We start from the raw sequence: 19,646 nt of genomic DNA, 5'->3' as shown, positions 1-19,646 counted from the left end.
TAGTTTATTCATTCATGCATACAATAAATATCTACTGAGTACTTCTTACATGCCACATTCTGTACTAGTCATTGGCAATCCAATGGTTGCTACATAAATGTAGCATTTCTGTTTCATGATCCTAAAATTTCCCTTTTAAATCCCATGTTGAAAGTATTTTCCTACTGGGCTGTATTTATTAAGTAATTTTTTACTTTTAAAAATTAATCAAACACCATCAACAGATGAGTGGATAAACAAAATACTGCCTATACATACAATGGAATATTACTCACCCATAAAAAGGAATGGAGTACTGATATGTGCTACAATGTGGATGGAACCTCAAAAATATTAGGTTTAATGGCAGAAGCTAGACATAAAAGGTCACATATTGTATGACTCCATCTACATGAAATATCCAAAAGAAATAAATACCAAAAGACAGAAAATAGATTGGTGGTTGCCTGGGGCTAGGGGGAGCGGGAAATGGGGAATAACTACTTAATGGGTATGAGGTTTTGTTTGGAGTGATAAAAATGTTTTGTAACTACTAGGAGGAAGTGTTTTCACATTATGAATGTTGTAAATGCCTATAAATTATACACTCTAAAATGGTTAATTTTATATTTTGTGAATTTCACCTCAATAAAAAGAATTAATCAACAGTAAATATAGTGCTCAATCAGCATTCTACCAGTAGAGATAACCAGAGATTACTATGTTAAGGTGGGTTAACACCAGCTAAAAGCAAAAAAACAGAACAAAACAAACAAAAAACTAGGCTTTAATTTATCCATAAACTAATCTTTTTTTAAAGATTTATTTGTTTTTTATATAAATTCAATTTAGCTAACATATCATCAGTTGCATATAACACCCAGGGCTCATTATATCTAGTGCCCTCCTTAATGCCCATCACTCAATTATCCCAACCCCCCACCTGCCTCCCCTCCAGCGACCCTCAGTTTTTTTCCTATAGTTAAGAGTCTCTTATGGTTTGCCTCCCTCTCTGTTTTTATCTTATTTTATTTTCCTTCTCTTCCCCTCCTCATTAATCGACAGCTTTCTAACTACTGGTTCTATATCTAAATTATTCTTAAACCAAGAAATGAAGTACTATTGAGAGCTTACCCAAGTATTCCAGGTGCTATACTATGCTTTATTATAAATTTACATATTAACTTTCTGCTTTACATAGTAAAAATAGTCATGATAACAACAAAATGATGAAAAGCTACAACATAACATCATTGTTGCCATCTAACATTTACTGAGCTGTTAGTATTGCCAGGAATGGACTAAGTGCTTGAGAAGCATTATTTTATTCACACTTCACATTTTATTCACATTATTTCACTACGATAGGAACATATGAGGTACTATTATTATCCTACCTTTTCCAGATGATGACACTGAGACCGAGAGGTCAGCTAATTTGACCAAGGTCAAGATCCAGTAAAAAGCAAAGTCAAGGTTTAATCAAGCCATCTATCTCCATCAACCTTCATAGGTTAATCTCTCTGCTATGCTGCTATACACAAAGCTTTGGTGGATTTGCCAAACTCTGTTTCCCTGATGACAGGCAATTTAAGCATAACAAAACAGAGTACCTAGGCCAAAAGGTGAGGGCCAGACCACATATGGTGGTCATCCAGAGTCCTAGGAAAGCCCAGACTTGGTGTGTTGACTACTTGATATACTCCCAATGTTTATATATTTTTTTAATTGAAGTATGGTTGAGACACAATGTTATATTAGTTCCAGGTGGACGACATAATGATTCAACAAGTCTCTACCTTAGGCTATGCTCACCATTAGTGTAGCTACCATCTGTTACCATACAATGCTATTACAATACCACTGACTATATCCCCTTCAATGTTGTACCTTTTATTCCCATGTCTTATTCATTCCATAATTGGAAGCCTGCACCTTCCACTCCTCTTCACCCATTTTGTCCATTCTCCCATCCTCCTCCCCTCTGGCAACCATCAGTTTGTTCTCTGTATTTATGGGTCTGTTCTGCTTTGTTTTGTTTCTTAGGTTGCACATATAAGTGAAATTACATGGTATTTGTCTTTCTCTGCTTTATTTCACTTAGCATAATACCCTGTAGATCCATCCATTCTTTTACAAATGGCAAGATTTCATTCTTTTTTATGGCTGAGTAATATTCTCCATTGTGAATATATCTACATCTTCTTTTATGCATTCATCTATTGTTGGACATGGGTTGCTTCCATATCTAGGCTATTGTAAATAATCTTGGAATAAAAATGGGAGTGCATATATCTTCTCAAATTAGTGTTTTGTTTTCTTTGGGTAAATACCCAGTAGTAGAATTAGTGGATCATATGGCATTTATATTTCTAATGTTTTGTGGAACCTCCATACTATTTTCTACAGTGGCTGCATCAATTTACATTCCCACCAGTACTGCATGCAGGTTCCCTTTTCTCCACACCCTTGCCAACACTTATATCTTGTCTTTTTTAGTCCAGCCATTCTGACAGGTGTGAGGTGATATCTCATCATGGTTTTGATTTGCATTTCCCTGATGATTAATGATGCTGAACATCTTTTCATGTGTCTGTTGGCCATCTATATGTCTTCTTTGGAGAAATACCTGTTCAGGTCCTTTATCTGTGCTTTTTAATTGAAGTATAGTTAAGCTTGCCCATTTTTTAATTGGATTTTTATGTGTGTTAAGTTGTGTAAGTTCTTTATATATAAAGTTCTTTATATCCTTATCAGATATATCATTTGCAAATATCTTCTTCCAAACTAGGAAACCTATTAAAAGTAGTCCTTTAATAAATATTCTTTTATTTAATAATTCATTCAGTGAATCACTAACACATTGGAGTATAATATCTATAAATAGGTTCTTCAATTTTAGACACATAAAAGTGTATCTATGACAATAGATTTGACTTTACAATAAAGCGACAGCAATGTGAGCCTGTAAAGTTGTGCTACCCTGGACAACTCTTCTGATCCACTTTGCCCTATAGGTACAGTTTGGTCAAGAGACAAATTGTTTTACATATTTTATCCAGTAGATTCAGTAGCAAAGTTCTACTATACCCCTATCAGCAATTCCATATGATATAAGCTATTTTTAAATGTAGCTGCAAAATTAAACTTCCAGTTATTTAATCCTTAGGAGAAATAAGTCAGTATTATTATCAAGCATTAGTTCATTGAAACTTTTTAAAAAGATTTATTTATTTTTATTTTAGAGAGATAGGAAGAGAGAGAGAGCACGCAGCAGAAGGGGCAGAGGGAGAGGGAGAGAATCTCAAGCCGACTCCCCACTGAGTGTGGAGACCAATGTGGAGCTCGATCAATGAGACCCTGAGATCATGATCTGAGCCAAAATCAAGAGTCGGATGCTTAACCAACTCAGCTACCCAGGTGACCCAGTTTACTGAAACTTTTAAATTGCCAGACATGTGCAGCTGTTTTTAGGTCTTGCTATAGAAAACAATAATATAGAAATATTATCCCTCAATTTATGAGAATTAGAGCACACCATCCCCACTTGAAATTTATTATGATCATTGCTGTGACTATTTAAATGCATATTTCTTGTGTATATCTCACATAATGTTAAAGATTCAGAATATATTGTGCTGAACAACCCAGATGTGTCATAGTGCAAATGATAGGAAAATGCTGATTACTCAGAATGCCTGGAAAATAAGAGTTCTGAGTAATTAAACATTCTGGGTTATAAGAAATACTTCTTCATTTCTATAGTGTTGAGAGACTCCTTAGGCAGTGTTTGTGTTGACTACTATATTTGTGAACACAGCAAAGTGACCATCTCTGAGAGTTAAGTCTTTTTCTAATTTCTAAAAATTATTAATATTCTCACCATGATTAGCACAAAGTAGACATTCAAAACAATACATCAATGGACACAAAGAAATATAAAGATATTCCGTGCTTATGGATTCAAAGTATTGCTAAAATGCCTACATTAACCAAAGCAATCTACAGATTTAATGCAATCTCTATCAAAATGCCAATAGCATTTTTCACAGAACTAGAACAAACAATCCTAGAATCTGTATGGAACCACAAAAGACCCTGAATAGCCAAAGCAATCTTGAAAGAGAAAAGTGAAACTAGACGTATCATAGCTCCAGACTTCAAGTTATATTACAAAGCTGTAGTGATCAAGACAGCACAGTACTGGCACAAAAACAGACACATAGATCAATAGAACAGAATAGAGAACCCAGAGATAAACCCACAATTATATGGTCAATTATTCTTCAACAAAGGAGGAAATAATATGCAATGGGAAAAAGACAGTTTCTTCAACTAATAATGTTGGGAAAATTTGACAGCTATATGCAAAAGAATAAAACTGGACCGGTTTCTTTCACCATACACAAAAATAAACTCAAAATGGATTAAAGACCTAAATATGAGACATGAAACCATAAAAATCCTATAAGGCAGTAATTTCTCTGACATCAGCCACAGTAACGTCTTTCTAGATATGTCTCCTGAGGCAAGGGACATAAAAGCAAAAATAAACTATTGGGACTACATCAAAATAAAAGGCTTCTGCACAGCAAAGGGAACCACCAACAAACCTAAAAGACAACCTTTTGAATGGGAGAAGATATTTTCAAATGACATATCTGATAGAGGGTTAGTATCCAAAATATATAAAGTATGTGTACAACTCAACACCAAAAAAACTAAGTAATCCAATTAAAAAACAGGCAGAAGACATGAACAGACATTTCTCCAAAGAAGACATACAGATGGCCAATAGACACATGAAAAGATACTCAGCATTCACTCATCATCAGGGAAATGCAAGTCAAAGCTATAAAACTACCTTACATCTGTCAGAATGGCTAAAATCAAAAACACAAGAAATAGCAAGTATCGGCGAGGATGTGGAGGAAAAGTAACTCTTGTGTACTGCTGGCGGGAATGCAAACTGGTGCAGCCACTGTGGGAAACAGTATGGAAGTTCCTCAAGAGGTTAAAACCAGCACTACCCTGCAACCCAGCAATCACACTACTGGGTATTTACCCAAAAAATACAAAAACACGAATTCAAAGGGATACATACACCCCTATGTTTATTGCAGCATTATTTACAATAACCAAGAAATGGAAGAAGCCCAAGTGTCCACTGATAGATGAATGGCTAAAGAAGATGTGGTTATATATACAATGGAATATTGTTCAGTTATAAAAAAAAGAATGAAATCTTAACCATTTACAGCAACATGGATGGAGCTAGAGAGTATAATGCTAAGCAAAATGAGTCAGAGAAAGACAAATAGCATAGGATTTCACTCATATGTGGAATTTAAGAAACAAAACAAACGAGCAAAGGGAAAAAAAGGAGAGACAGATAGAAAAACCAAGAAACAGACTCTTAACTCTAGAGAACAAACTACTGGTTACCAGAGGGAAGGTGGATGGGGGGATGGGTGAAATAGGTGATGGGGATGAAGGAGGGCACTTGTGATGAGCATCATGTGCTGAATGGAAGTGTTGAATCACTATATTGCATACCTGAAACTAACATAACACTGTATGTTAACTATACTGGAATTAAAATGAAAAAATAAATAGATAAGGAAATAATATTTAAAATTTTTTTTTTAATTAAAAAAAAAACCAACAATACATCAACCTACTGGTGATGCCCTTGCTGCTGGTGAATGGAGAAAGAAGACTGCGATAGATGTTGCTACCAGGATATTTCCTGGAGTTCACTGACTTCTTCGCATGCCCATTATCTGTTCTCGTGCGGGAAAGAGTCTATGAAATTCTAAGTTCCGGCTTTGCTCACAAACCCCTTCTAGGAACAGCAGCCCAAAACACTCTTGGCAAACAGTTGCCATGATTCACACCGTGGATGCTGAGTGAAACCTGGTACTTTGGTTTCAGAGAAGAGTGCCCAAAGGTTAAGTTACCACACAGTTTGATGTGGAGGAGGTCACACTTCTGAAGTGCCTTGCATGAACCTTGTCAGGCCAGGAAATTCACTGTGGTTAGTAACAAATAGACCATGACGTATTATTTTTCTCTCAAGAAGTACTAATTCTAGTTGGCGAAAGTTGGGGGACCCAAGGTAACTATATAGTTGAAGACTCTGTGGTCCTTTCCGTCCTTGCAACTAAGTCTCGTTACCTAGAATCACAACACACAAGCAGGAGAAAAGTAATAAAAAATATATATTACTTCTGACCAATCAGTTTTTAATGATTAATCAATTTAAACAAAATTGGCCCAGATTTTATTATGTAGACAAAAGTGGAGTAGTGGGAAGAGTATGGACTTCAGAATAAAATCATGCTTAAATCTAGATACCTTGACTTTATCATTTACTAGAACATCAGATAATATCAGGCAATTTATGAGGACACTTCGTAAGCCTCAGTCTCCCTTCTTTAAAATGGGCATAATATTTTGTACTTCACAGATTCTTACAAGGAAAGGAACTAGTACAGGGGTCTGTTACACAGATAGAACTCAAGAAATATTTGTTCCCTTTCCAATCCTCCTCCTGATTCCCTATTTTAACTTTTAGGTGTATATGTGCCCCAAAACACAGCTAACAAACTTTCTCACTGCCAAATTAAAAAAAAAAGCCAGATACAGTTAAAAGAAGAATCCTGAAGTAGACAAAAATGTTGGGAATTGAGAAAGGGAGATAAGAGACCTTAAAATGGTAACAATTATTATTTTTTGAATATTAATATTGAAATTCTTGTTCATTTTATAAGTGATACTTAAAATCAGGTGACAGGAAGCCTAACAAAAGGAATTCAGAGAGAGAAAATAGTCTCTGTTGTTCTGTCCATTTCCATAAGAATCCAAGAAAATCAGAGAACTCAAGACAGAACCAAAGAATATGACATTTAAAAACTTTATTTCCCCCCAACTTCATCAAACTTTTCATAAGCTCACCTTTGGTGTCAGCTAAAACATCCCTATTCTGTCTGAACAGTCCCATCCAATTTTCCCAACTGTAAATTCAGCTCATGTTCTCAGAACAGGATTTTTCCTCCCTTAGGCCTTCACGTTCCATTTAATACTCTCTGCTACTTTTCTCCAAAATCCCTACAACAAATATTAGCTCACATACAAGGAAAGCAAGCAGAGCTTCAAAATGGGCCAGGGGCAGCATTCTTAAAAATAACTCTGAAGAACAACACTCACTTATCCAATAAAAACAAGAGCAGAATTCAAAATAGTTATACTGTGGGATTTGTACATTTATCTGCTCTTTGAAAAGGTAAAATAAACACAAAACATTCCATAGAAGTCCTAACCAAAAGTCACCTGCCATCACCACCAGTCTCCTTTCCAATAAACACTTGCTGGCAGAAGCAGGAGAGAAATCGAAGTTTCTTGCCTCTTGAAGTGACAAGTACATTCTTTCCTCACTTGCCAAACTGCTTTTCTCCCTCCGAAGCTCCAGCTGTTCTCAAAACCCAGACATTGTTCCCTTCACTGGCTGGCCTCTGGCTCTAACCCTCAGCCAAGGCTGCGTCTCCCTGAAATCTATTGGGGACACTAACAGCCAGGACTTGGAAGATTGTGTCTACTTAAATCGAGTGGGATTTTTGGCAGGGAGAGAAAGAGGGAGAGAAAAGGGGGGAGGGAGATGAATAGGAAACACTGTGTGTCAGCACAAGAACTCAAACAATTGTGTTTAGACAACGCCTGATGCCCTGGTGCTGCCAATTGATGGCTGACGATTCTCATAGTGGTTTGCAGACTTTGTGGAATTTTTTTTTTCACTGTGGTTTACAGCCTGGGACCCCCAAACTCTGCTATGGAAAATAAAAAATGTTTACAAAATAAGTAGATCTATTATGACTACATTTTCTTTTAGTGACATGAATGAGAAGATCTATAGGACTATGGGATCTTGGGGGTGGGTAGGGGATTTTAAACCCACTCATTTATATAAATAAGCTCCACAAAGGACAATATGAATTAATTCTTCCCCAGAGATTATAAAGAGTGAACTGTTTATGTTTCTCTTGATGAATAATGTTCCACTCTTGGCCATAATATGATAGAGGTGGGAGAAAGGGGATACAAAGGCACATTTGTTCAGGTCCAAATTGCAGGAAATCAACAATCAGAAGAAAAGGCAAATACCTGCAATTTTTTAGAAATTCTGGGTTTTTAAAAAAGTTAAAGCTATCCTATGTCCAGACTACCCTGACTTGATAAGTAACCAAGAATGAATTTTCTTTAACTCCACACACAGCTATTAACCACTGTCTGCAGTGATTCTTGAAAGTACAACACATTAACCTGTCGTTACTTAAGAGATGATAGCCAAAGACTAACCAGCTAAATTAGTTAGAGCTCACATTTGGTGATGTGTGAAAGGGATCTAAAAACACAGAGTCTATTTCTCACCCTTATAACAGTAGGACTGCACATGATACAAAGTATAACAGTATGACTGCACATGATACAAAGCTAGGAATTCTGGCTTTTTCTGTTTGTTCCGCCATCCCAAGGACATTTCTGTCATCTCCATGGCCAAGATGATCTTCACTGTAGCCAGTGAGAAGTGGGAAAAGAATAAAGGTGGGGGTAGGGGGAAGTCCACCTCTTCCCTTTAATAGCATGACTCAGAATTTGCACATATCATTTTCACCTACATCCCCTTAACCATAATTTGGTCACATGATTATTGTCTGAAATATGTATTTATTTTGGGCATCCATGTGACAGTTAAATATCAAGAACTCTATTAATTTAATACAGGAATCAGCGAACTATACCCATGGGCCAAATCTAGCCAACTGCCTGCGTTTAAGTGACCTACAAGCTAAGAATGATTTTTACATTTTTAAGTGGTTGAAAAAAAATCAAAAGAATAGTACTTCATGATGTGAAAATTAGGTGAAATTCACATTTCAGTGTCCATAAATAAGCTTTTATTAGAACACAGCCATATTCATTCATTTAAATATTGTCTACAGCTGCTTTCATGCTACAAGGGCAGAGTTCAGTAGTTGTGACAAAGACCACATGGCCCAAAAGGCCTAAAATATTTACTATTTGGCCCTGTATTAAAAGAGCTTTCTAACCATTGCTTTAGAAGAAAGAAAGAAAACCCAAAAAACAGGAATTGATGGATAACTAGCTAACTCAGCCATACCAAAGTGGTGAAATTGGGAGTGGAGGAGGGTGGGTTTTAAACGGGCCTGTAAATGAGTCCTATTTCTTTAAAAGTTCTTCAAACTGTTGAATTAGTTATCCATTTATATATTAAATAGTATCCTAAAACTCCTAACTCCTAAAATTCCTATTTAAACCATTAAGTAGGTTAATGCTTTATTTTTTTTTTAAAGATTTTATTTATTTATTCGACAGAGATAGAGACAGCCAGCGAGAGAGGGAACACAAGCAGGGGGAGTGGGAGAGGAAGAAGCAGGCTCATAGCAGAAGAGCCTGATGTGGGGCTCGATCCCAGATCACCGGGATCACGCCCTGAGCCAAAGGCAGACGCTTAACTGCTGTGCCACCCAGGCGCCCCTAGGTTAATGCTTTAAATAGGAATCATGTGTTGCTTAGTTTCTATGGGTCAGGATTTCAGAAGTCACTCATCTGGGTGGCACTGGCTCAGAGACTCTAATGAGGTTGTAGTGAGGATATTGGCTGATGCTGCAGTTTCATCTGATGGCCCGACTAGGGCTGAAAGTGCCACTTCCAGATTGCTCACTCACATGGCTGTTTGTGGGAGGCCTCGATTTCTCACCACATGGGCTTCTGGCCTGGCACCTATCTTCCTCCACAGTGAATTATCTGCGCATAAGAAAGACAGAAATAGAAAGAGAAGAGAAAAAATAAGCAGGAAGTCACAGTGTCTTTTATATCCAGTCTTCTAAGTCTCACACCATCACTTCCATTATATTCTTTTCATTGGAAGAGATTCACTAAGTCCACCCCAGCCCACACTCAGTGGACAAGAAATTATCTTCCATCTATTGAAGAGAAGTATCAAAGAATTTACGATCATTATAAAACCACCACAATAGTATCTGATGGGGAAAAGTAAATAATTTGTCTTCAGATAATGTTAGGGACATGAAGCTAGTGATTATGTAATAAGTTATTTGACCAGGAAAAAAAGGAATATTAAAGCTTACATTAGAGACGGCAATTGTTGTATTAGAGATGGTTTTAGCTCTCTTGCTTATGCCAATAAACTGGTAGTAGTTGCCTACAGTACTATGTTGAGAAAATTCTGATTGACAGATATTAACAGATATTGACAGATATTTTCTATCATTGGAGTAAAACTCAAAATTTTAAACAATGAGAATTTGGAGAAAAAAAACAATATGTGAGGCATGTTCAAGTCTCCAGAAAGCTTATAAAACCATGGCTCTTAGGCAGCTTTCCCAGGGTGTTTCTCTAGAATACTGGTGTCCCATGAGATTCCTTATCTCTATCAATCCTTCCTTCCATGAAGCCTTCCTTCCACCAACAAGAATTTATTGAACACGTTTGTGTTACACAAAGGTACTCTGGCCAACAGAGCTAAAATGAGGAACAAAATAAATGTCTCAACTTCAGAGTAAACTAGGTATTTCGGTCTTCTGTAAAAAGTCTTCATTTTTCTTCTCTTTTCCAAAAGTCATATATTTTATTTCTGATTACTATCTAATTGCATTAAATGGTCTAGATCAATACCAAAGAATAGTGGTGATTTTTCATGTTTCTGGTCCCTATATTGCAGAGTTTCCCAGAGTATGTGTCACAGAAGTATTTCCACTGGGCATTATTAATAGGCGTAACTTGAATAGAAGGGTTTCATGGCACATAAGATTGGAAAATGCCAGATCACACAAAGTTAAACAGATTTCTCTACTGTAAGCAATTTTAATGGACCCATGAATCACCAGGAAATAGATGGCATAACATGCTGTATTTCCAAAAGTTCCTTGAGTTTAAAATCCTGTGTGTTTGTTTATTTTGTTTTTACAGAATGCTTATTCAGGTGGCCTGACAAATGCTGCTGGAGATCTAAAGTCACTGTTTCCTTATCTTCTTTTCAGCTACATCAGTTCCCTTACGTTTCTCTAAGACCTTAGAGTTCAGTGAGACACATAAATGTCCATCATAATGTAATATACAAATCTTAATTGGAAAAGAAATAGTGACAATTATTCTCATAGAGTGATTCTTTAATATCTAAGTATTTCAAAGCCATACAAGTGTTTTAAAACACATAACTTATATAGAATGTTTGCACATACAGACATTTATGTAAAGATGTGAGTGTGTGGGGTGTGTGTGTGTGTGTGCATTTTGAAGTCAAAACAGCTTTCCAAATTACCTGAAAATATATATTTATTAAGTGCACACAATGTGTCAGAAATTAATAGCATTTAATACAATGATGAGCAAGAGAGAATGCTTTACGAATGTTAAGTCATTGATGTAATTAATAGCTCAGAGTATTTGAGGACAAAAACCATTAAGCACATTATCATCCATTATCGACAGTTTGTAAATAAAAGTACAGGATACAAAAAGAGGCTATATCAAGGGGTCTGTATCATTTAGCACTTGCGTGTACTGTATGTAACAAAATCTGATGACAGTGGCTTAACCAAATAGCCTCGCATAATTTGCCTCACATAAAAAGGAGTGCAGAGACAAGCAGCCCAGTGGCTCCATGGTGTCATCAGTGCCCCAAGATCCTACTTTCTTTCCACTCCTCATTCTCAGTATGTAGTCTAAATCCTCATCCTTACTGTGGGATGTCTCCAGTTGGCTGTTACCTTCAACCTCACTCTCTGCTTTCCAGGCAAGAACAGGAAGGGAAGAAGAGTAAAGAAGTAGAATCTACGAGATTTTGTCAATTATTTCATCAGCTGAAAATGTCACGTCACTATCCCAAACTATTATCCAGCCTGGGGAAATATTTTAGCTGGATCCATGGAACTCACTGAGAACAATTCAGTTTTTGTTAAATACGAAAAAAGAATGAATATTTGTAGTCCACTTACCGCATCCTTTTCAGACCCTTGCACAGTCTGTGAGGGCCAAAGAAGAAAGAAGCTAATAATAATATTTTTAAAATAGATATACTTGTTTCTTTCTAAACCATCTCCATTTATCATACCTCTAACCTCCAAATAGCTTTACACTAGCAATTTACTTTTGTCATAAACACAAACTTTTATGGAATTCCTACTACTTCCTTTGAATACCAGTGAACTAAATGTGAAAATAATTTCCATTAAATGTTTGAAATTTTCAACTTTACTATGTTAAGAAATGGTGGTTTACTTCTGTTTTTGTTTGAACTGTTTTGGCCAGCAAAAATAATTGTTCACATTGGCAGAAGTAGAACATTTGCCAGCATGCAAAAGCACTATTTAGAACAGCATTTAGCATACCATAACATATATTTTCTTACTTTCATAAATCTAGTTTAAAACCTTAATTTTTTATAGCTGTGGCCTCAATACTTCAGAATTTTAACTTTTTTTCAACTTTGCAGCATATAAAAGTACATGTGTGAGCTTATAATGCCAAGAAAAGTTTTCTTAACATTATTGCATTTCTACTTGGAATTCTGGCTTCATCTCGCACAGACCATGCCGAATGCCTTCTTATCCAGAACACAGAAATACGTTATTTTGGTCACCAATCTCTCTATTAATGCCTTAAATTTCTCTTTGACTCTCTTTGACACCCAAAAAGCACTTTTCATTCCTTTCTTTTTCTTTCTTTTTTTTTTTTTAGAATACTAACTCCATGGAACCAACTTCTAAAAATGGCTGGTGGAACAGGTACTGGGTAATTCTCATTTTTAATGAATTCTTATGTCTAATGAACCCAAGATGGTTCCTAGAAAATGTATTCCCCCCAAATGCAATGAATCAAAATACCATCTATGAAGAATATAATTCAACTTACCCATAAAAGTACATGTTTCCTAATATCTCACCATAGGAAAATGGTTTAACATACATAATACGATAAACTACTATATTGCCATGTAAAATTATAATGATACAGACTATGTAACAACACGGGAAAATGTTTATGATTTAATATTAAGCAGATTACAACTCAAGGAAAATGAAAGCATTAGACAAAAACTAGAAGGTTAGTAATGCGCAATGATGAAAATAATTGTGGTAGAAGGTTAATAGCATATTTTTTCTAAGTTCCTTAATTTTTTTCCCATACAGTCTGATTATTCTTCAATGTGCATGTATTAGCTTCATAATTATAAAGGGGAGTAAAGATAATTTTTTAACAAAAATATATTATGAGAGGTGTGATGCTCTCTACATTTAAACATCCCCCTAAGTGCTCATTGCTTACCTGGATGACTTAATAGCACAGCTGTTTACTTAGAAATAATCTCTTCTTTGTTTTTCTTAATAACCCCATAGCTCCCTGGACATTGGCCACCCACAACGCAAGAATAACTTCCTTTTTGCCTTTGGCTGGTAGCACACATTAATTGCTAATCCTTTCTTAAACCTCTAGGTGAACCTCAAATTCTCATGGGACTCGTATTTCCTCCAGAGGGCTCACTACATAAAGGGCCATTCCCTCTGTGGAGCTCTTTCCTGATTGTTCCTCACAAAACAGTTAAGTGTGAAAAACGACCAGCACGCCTCACTTCCCCCTCCAGTTACCTCTGCCTATCCTTTGGCCTGAGTAGATTACCACCAGGTTTTTTCCAACCTTTTGTAGCAAGATTGAGAGGGAAGGGGTGACTTTTACTGGACACTAGTGGAAGGTTCCTATAACACCCACATAAAGAGGGAATGTGGGGAAGCCAAAGCAAGCAGAGCGATTTAAAACCAGCTGGAATACAGCCAGGAAAGAAGTTAACACCCTAGGCTTCCCATGAACTTTTCTACTATGAGTCCGAAGCCAGAGGATCCTTCATGATCAGAAAATTATTGGAAATCCAGTTTCAAAACACATTGGAAAAATGATACAAGAAATGCCTAACAGGGAAGGTTTTACTTAGATTACTTGATTAATTAATGACCACATTTCAACAACTCAAGGTTACTTTGTGGATGTAAATGTATGAGTAATACCCAAAACCACAAACCCAGGAGCAATAAAAGGCCTTAGGTTGAAAGTTCTACTGTCAGAATTATCCTGATTTTCCTCTGAGCAACTAGGGAGATGAAAATAAAGAAACCAACAGGAAAATTCATAAATCTGTGACTCTGGAAGGAGAAAGTCACATTCTATTGAGAAGGCGCTCTCCCTGGGTCCAGTAGGAACTTCTTTCTATGTGTTGGGAAGTGAGTCCAGAATAGAAAGGTTCTTTTCAACTTGCATCTGGACTTGTCTACCTCGCCTGCTGGCTCACCCACACATTACCACTACCTTTATCCCTGGTGAGCTCCATATGCCAAGCCACCTCTGGAAAGGAATTATACTTCTGATAGACCTGCCCAGCTTCCAAACCCCTCTCCAACCAGCAATGAATACCCAAAGGCTCAGTTGAACCCCCAAATTTATTGACTCAGGACTGAAAGAAAACAGAATATACAAACTTATCAAGGTTCTCTGTCCATGAGTTAGCAATTTCTTTCCTTTAGAATTCTTTCTCCTTGGTATGGGTTGAATTGTGTCCCACAAAATTCATATGTTGAAGCTCTAACTCCCAATACCTTAGAATGTGACCTTATTTTGAAACAGGGTTGTTGCAGGTCTAATTGGTTAAGATAAGGTCATGCTGGAGCAGGATGGGCCCCTTATCCAATAAAACTGGTGCCCTTATAAAAAGGGGAGGAGCACCTGGGTGGCTCAGTCAATTAAATGGCTGCCTTTGGCTCAGGTCATGATCTCAGGGTCCTGGGGATTAAGTGGCTGCCTTTGCCTCAGGTCATGATCTCAGGTCCTGAGATCAAGCCCCACATCCAGCTCCCTGCTCAGTAGGGAGTCTGCTTGTCCCCCTCCCTTTTCTTCTGCCCCTCCCCCAGCTCGTGCTTGGTCTCTCTCTCTCTCAAATAAATATTTTTAAAAAATAAAAAGGGGAAATTTGGACCCAACACTCACAGAAGGAAGATGAGGTAAAGATACACAGGGAGAAGATAGGCATCTGATAATAGAGATTGGAGTGATTCACCTAAAGCCTAGGAATGCCAAGGATTGCTGACACAGAGCAGAAGCTGGAAGAGGCAAGGAAGGACTGTCCACTACAGATCTGAGAGACCATGGCCCTACTGACACCTTGATTTCAGACTTCTCTAGAACTACGAGACAATGAATTTCTGTTGTTTAAGCTATTCAGTTTGTGGTACTTTGTTACAGCAGCCCTGGGAAACTGATACATGATCTATCACCAAAATTTGTTTAATGATCCCTCAGCTGATTTGTTAAAGAATTGGAAACTACCTTACTTTGAGAAACATCTGTTACTCACTTGAGTCATTCACTTTCTCACTTTCTGGGAGGAATTCCACCAAAGAATTTACTTAAACTACTCAAATAACTATTAACTTTACCTTTCATTCTTATTTGGAGGCTTCTTGCTTACAGAGATTAAGTTAGATAAAACTAGGGTAAAATAACCCTAAATAATGGAAATTAAATGGTTAGTTTCCCCTTCCTCACTGTTACGCATATTGAACCATCTAAATTTTCCCACAATAATGCAGAAAGTCTTATTATCTTTGAAATGAATGAGGCTCAGTTTCATTCTAAGTGAAAAACAAAAGTAGGATGTTAACTCATTCAATTACCAGTCAGTTCTTTCACCAAAACTGCACTGTGCTGGCTTCTTCATCTACTATGTCTCCATTTTGGAGGACCCAGAAGTGATAAATGAGCATAAAGGGAAACCACAAGCCTAGAATATACTAAGGCGGTGAAGTGGTAGTGGCTAGCTCTAGAAGCAGACCAGAAGTTTTAAATTGAACTGTTCTAGATTTTCGATTAATTAAGAATGAGAAACAACTATCTTATAATAAGTTCTCCCTGCTGGTAGACATTATTACTCAAAACACAGTAGGAAGAAATAACTAGAGGAAAATTTGGTGACAAAATAAAAAGGGGGGGATTGCTTTAAATCAGTGTTAAATCAAGGTACATGCATTTTAAGGGGGAAAAAAGAGTCATTAGCCAAGAGCTGATAAAGCAAAAGGTAGTATCTGTTGGGAGATTTAAAAAAAAAAAAAAAAAAAGCGGGGACATGAGGAATGCCACTGGAGTCCTGAAATCACCTGAGTGAGGCTGACTCAAGTTTCTCGGCTTGTCAAAACCATTAAGAGTCATAGAAGCTGCTTTTATCCCACACCGGCCCCTGTTTAATAGTCGTGGGTGAACCCATTACACACGATTACCATGGCCTTATGATTCTTGTTTCCTTGAGAAAGTGTGTTTCCTGCTCTGAATCATCCTGTAATTTGCTCCACAGGGTTTCCATCTGTTTAGATCAAGTGTGAAAAAGAACTGCCTGAATCATATACTTAATTTGGTGCAATGACAATTCATATGGCGACGTAACAAGGTCATGGCACAAACTTCACACCCAGAGATGCGGGGGGGGGAGGGGGAAGCGCAGCATCTTGTTATTTTAAAACTGCTCTAATCGCCCATGCCAATTAAAGACATCTCTTCCTGCTTAACCGTTTCTTTCAGGTTAACTCTCTTTGGGGTAAGTTACTCGTCTTTGTAGCCTGCCTCCTTTTCCCCTTTCTCCTCTCCAATATGTTATCTGTGGGTATGAGGGAAATTATGTGATTTTAACTATCAGAGGAAGGGGTGCTTACATTCCTCACCTGTAGGTCTTCATGCCTTTTCTTGGTATCTGGGTTTATGAAATAGTTGGCTATGGTTTGGCCCCTGGGAATTCTATGATGGCATCTCCTGACATGCGGCTGAGCACTCCTGGACCTACAGAGCATCATGCGGAAGTCAGTAGACACAGCCATTGGTTTGTTCTCAGGAAGTCCCCACACATTGCTGCCTCTCTGTCCTGAGCCCATGTCTCCAGTCGTCTCATTGCCCCCACATCATCTGTGGTGTGGAATCAGCCACAAGCTCTCAGGGTCATTTCTCTAGACACCATCCTCCACCTGTGTTTATTTCCTTCTCTCACCATGTTAGATGTGGCTCAGGCCAAAGGCAAGACTTTGCATAAAAATCTGCACAAATAGCCCAGTCACTTTGTTGCCCCATACCTATCCAGATGGTTTTATAGCCTTCCCTCAAAACTCAAACCCAAAAGAAAGAATAACAAGCTTACAGACATCTCACCAACCGCCGCCCTACTTTCTCCTCTCTTCAAATATTTCATGCTTTCATCAGGTCTAACACACATTATTTACTATTTTAACATTACTTATATGTATCTTCATAGATATGTGCAAGAAATTCTCTGGGATAAACACCCAAGAATCTGCCAGGCCATAGGGCGTAACAGCAATGAACATAACCACTCCACACATACACGGAAGAACGTTAAAGTATCATTACATTACATTAAAGTACCATTACATATGCTGACCTACACTTTGTATGTAATTCCTAATGTTTGCTCTTCTGGTAGCTTTTTAAAATGGCATCTCACTGTCGCTTTGACATCTCTGATGACAACATTCGAGGTTGCTCTTTATAACTCTGTTAGCCATTCAGACTTCCCTCTTTATATTGCCTTTTCATATCCTTTAGATTTAGACGTTTTAACCTTCACAATGATGTCTTTTTTTTTTTTAAGATTTTATTTATGTATTTGACAGAGATAGAGACAGCCAGCGAGAGAGGGAACACAAGCAGGGGGAGTGGGAGAGGAAGAAGCAGGCTCATAGCGGAGGAGCCTGATGTGGGGCTTGATCCCAGAATGCTGGGATCACGCCCTGAGCCAAAGGCAGCAGCTTAACGACTGCGCGACCCAGGCGCCCCCACAATGATGTCTTTAATTCATGCAAAATTGCCTCTTACACAGAGTAAAACAGGGATCCAGATTTCTTCTGCCTGTGTGAGGAATTTTCCAGTGACACTAAAGTAATCTGTTTTTTCATCTTTTTTTAATATGTCATTTTATCTGTCAGCTATATAAATTCCCCATATACACAGTTCAATTCCTGAGTCTGTATTCTATTTCACTGATCAGTTTGTCTGTTCCATAACCAATAATTTAAAAAATATATTTTTTTAATTTTAAACCACATATTTGTCAAGTGTCTTAATATCCAATAGAGTAAATCCTCTCTCTTTTCTCTTCTTTTTCAAATGTGGCTTAGCTATTCATAGACTTTCATTTTCCCAGATTTTATAAGGAGTTTTTCTTCAATAAATATAAATGGAATTTTGACTGGAATTTTATTGAGCTTGTAGATTTGTTTGAGGAAAATTGACATCTGTACCACATTAAATTAACCTATCCATTTATTCAAAACTTCTTTTATGTTTTTAATGGAGCTTTGAATATTTCTCCACAAAGATATTGGCTTTCTGTTTTAGGTTGGTTTCTAGATATTTATTCATTTTGGGTGATATTATAAATAGCATCTTATTTCAATTATATTTTCTAGTTGATAATTGCACAGGAAAATACTATTGATTTTTATAAATAGGTCGTATACCTAAAACTCCTAAAACTTTGTTGACCTCTTTTCAGTTCTAATAGATTTCTCTTAATTCTGTTGGAATTTCTATGCATACGATCATTTCACCACCAAAATGACCCTACGTGACACTAATATTTAGTGCTATGCTGGCTGGCATGTCATAGGTATGGAGGAAACTGCATAGTCTCCCTTTTCCCTAACCCCATAAACTCAAAGACATTCACAACTGAGAGTGAAACAATTTTAAAGTAAAATAAAAAAGAGCCAGTAGGCACAATATGAAAAATTCTCTACAACTCTCTTTTTCTATTCTCTTGTTTGGCTTAAGTTTGATCTTTTTTGTTTTCAGATTTTTGAGTTATTTGAATTTTGTATATTTGAAGTTTATATATTCTTTTTTTAAATGTTTTTTAAATTATATTATGAAGTTTATATATTCTATTTCTATAACTTTAGTGGTTATCCATATGTTTTCCACATGCATAATTTGACTTAAATCGGAAACAATTTCTCTCTCTTCTTCCTGGGTAATAAAAGGTCTGCAGAACTTTTCACTCTACTAACATTCCTCCTATTTTACACATTATTACTGTTTAGTATATTACCTCCACTTGTTTTGTCTTTAAACTAATCAGTACTGTTTATATTGTTTTATAGAGTTAGTGAATATATAGAGTTAGTGAATATTTAGATATTGCCATACTTACCAATTTCTTTTTTTTCTATAATTTTTATTTTGTTATATTGGTCACCATACAGTACATCCCCAGTTTTTGATGCAATGTTCCATGATTAATTATTTGCATATAACCCCCAGTGCACCATGCACTATGTGCCCTCCTTAATACCCATCACCAGCCTATCCCAGTCCCCCACCCCTCTCCCCTCTGAAGCCCTCAGTTTGTTTTCCAATTTCTCTCTATCACATTGCCTCTTGCTTCTCATATTCTCCTTCTATACATTCACAAGTCTTTATTCCTAAAGTGTGTCCTTGAGTAATATTTCCATGAGAATGCTTAACTACTAAATTCTTTCAAGATTACTTTTCAATGTCTTCATTTTACTTTTGCCCTTAAG

At 36.9% G+C, this 19,646-nt stretch overlaps 1 protein-coding gene across 8 annotated transcripts in view; it reads right to left on the bottom strand.

Moving 5' to 3' along the window:
• Window positions 1–19,646, bottom strand: part of COX18 (cytochrome c oxidase assembly factor COX18) — a 94,178-nt gene that overhangs the window by 3,637 nt on the left and 70,895 nt on the right. For 7 of the 8 annotated variants that reach the window (XM_087864085.1, XM_087864089.1, XM_087864087.1 and 4 more), the window contains one exon: window positions 9,726–9,804. The exons of the other annotated variant lie outside the window; for it this stretch is intronic. The gene's annotated coding sequence lies outside the window, so the exon portion shown is untranslated. The remainder of the gene's footprint in view (window positions 1–9,725; window positions 9,805–19,646) is intronic. 8 annotated transcript variants of the gene reach the window in all.

The sequence above is a fragment of the Ursus americanus genome, chromosome 8 (genome assembly GCF_024610735.1).
Source record: "Ursus americanus isolate L20-20 chromosome 8, mUrsAme1.1.p, whole genome shotgun sequence".
Lineage (NCBI taxonomy): Eukaryota > Metazoa > Chordata > Mammalia > Carnivora > Ursidae > Ursus > Ursus americanus.
This window is presented reverse-complemented; position numbering and strand designations above follow the sequence as displayed.